General features: G+C 45.5%; 1 non-coding gene across 1 annotated transcript; it reads right to left on the bottom strand.

The window, feature by feature from the left end:
• Positions 1-808: 808 nt before the first annotated feature.
• Positions 809-881, bottom strand: trnam-cau (transfer RNA methionine (anticodon CAU)). The gene has a single exon. It is a non-coding gene; the product is annotated as a tRNA-Met (tRNA).
• Between the last annotated feature and the right edge of the window lie 738 nt (positions 882-1619).

A 1619-nucleotide genomic window follows, 5' to 3' on the forward strand; every position in this document is an offset into this window, starting at 1 on the left:
AGAGAGATCTGGGGGTACATGTGCACATGTCATTGAAAGTGGCAGGGCAGGTTGAGAAAGTGGTTAAAAAAGCATACGGGTTCCTGGGCTTCATAAATAGAGGCATAGAGTACAAAAGTATGGAAGTCATTATGAACCTTTATAAAACACTGGTTCAGCCACAACTGGAGTATGATGTCCACTTCTGGGCGTCGCACTTTAGGAAGGATATGATAGGCGTTAAAGAGGGTGCAGAATAGGTAAACTAGAATGATTGCAGGGATGAGAGACTTTAGTTACGTGGATAGATTGGAGAAGCTGGAGATTTGATAGAGATTTTCAAAACCATGAAGGGTTTAGACAGAGTATATGGAGAGAAATCGTTCCCATTTGCAGAAGGGTGAAGGACCAGAGGACATAGATTTAAGGTGATTGGCAAAAGCACCAAAGACGACAAGAGGAAAAACGATGAGGCGGTAAAGTGGGACTCGATGGATTGCTCTTACATAGAGCTGGTGTGGTCTCGATGGGCCGAATGGCCTCCTTCCATGCTGTAATCTTTCCACGATTCAAGTCGAGCGCTCGCTGAGCATGTGAGAGATAGCAGGATCGATTGTTGCATTCTCCACTCACCTTTTGACTTGGGTCAATTGTCCAGAAACAAAAGTGGCGTCAGTTTTCAGCGAGCCCATGGTCCATGTACTTCTTAAGCTTCACTGCGTGCTACGGTACAGAGAGGTCAAGGGGCAGCAAATCTTTTTATATGCTGCAGGAAGCAAAAATTATTGATTTTGGTCTTGAGCAAAGATGGAAATAAAAAGCATAACGATGCCTTCTCTGAGGATTGAACTCAGGACCTTCAGATTATGAGACTGACGCGCTGCCTGCTGCGCTAAGAAGGCACTTGATGCATAAATCTCCAGGCAGCTCTATCAAGTAGGACAGTTTGCAAGGTGTAAAATCATAAACTAATCGGCAGTTTGCAAAAACTCTCCATCCAGGTGGAAATCGAACCAACAATCTTCTGAATTTTGGTCAGACACTTTCCCCATTGCTCGACTGGCCAAAGGTGTGTCGAGTAAGTCGGAGCTCACACGCTCACAGCGCTGCGGTATGAGCAGGTACCGAGTCAGTCTCGGTCATGCCCACGCGACTCCACGAGTCCGGGAGTGTCAGAAGGCGCACGGCGAACAATCACCAAAGAGAGGGACATTTGCTGCTTCCCTTCGATAGCTCAGCTGGTCGTGTGGATAACTTGTGGAGATTAAAACTTGAAAGCAAAATCACTCTTAAATCGTTGGTTTAATTCTGGCTCAAAATAATAAACGTGCTTTTGGAGTAAGCGGTATTGAGCTCAAGGCCGCTTTCTTAACTTTACAGACTGCTTACTGCTTCAAATGTTGGCATTTGTCCTTTCTCAAACCTGAACGCGTTCTGTGTCTGTCCGAACACGGCTGTTTTGCTCGAGCATTTGCCTCTGCTCACCAGCAGGGAGCGCCTTTGTGCAACAACACGTCAAACCGGACTCACTTTCAGGCAAAAAAGAATTCTGTCAGACTTTCGGACAGGTCTCTCGCTGCTCAAAGGAGTGCGGTTGAGCGGCAATTTTATTTTCAAAATATACTTTATTTCATAATATT

This window comes from Heptranchias perlo, unplaced genomic scaffold (assembly GCF_035084215.1).
Source record: "Heptranchias perlo isolate sHepPer1 unplaced genomic scaffold, sHepPer1.hap1 HAP1_SCAFFOLD_55, whole genome shotgun sequence".
Classification (NCBI taxonomy): Eukaryota; Metazoa; Chordata; class Chondrichthyes; order Hexanchiformes; family Hexanchidae; genus Heptranchias; species Heptranchias perlo.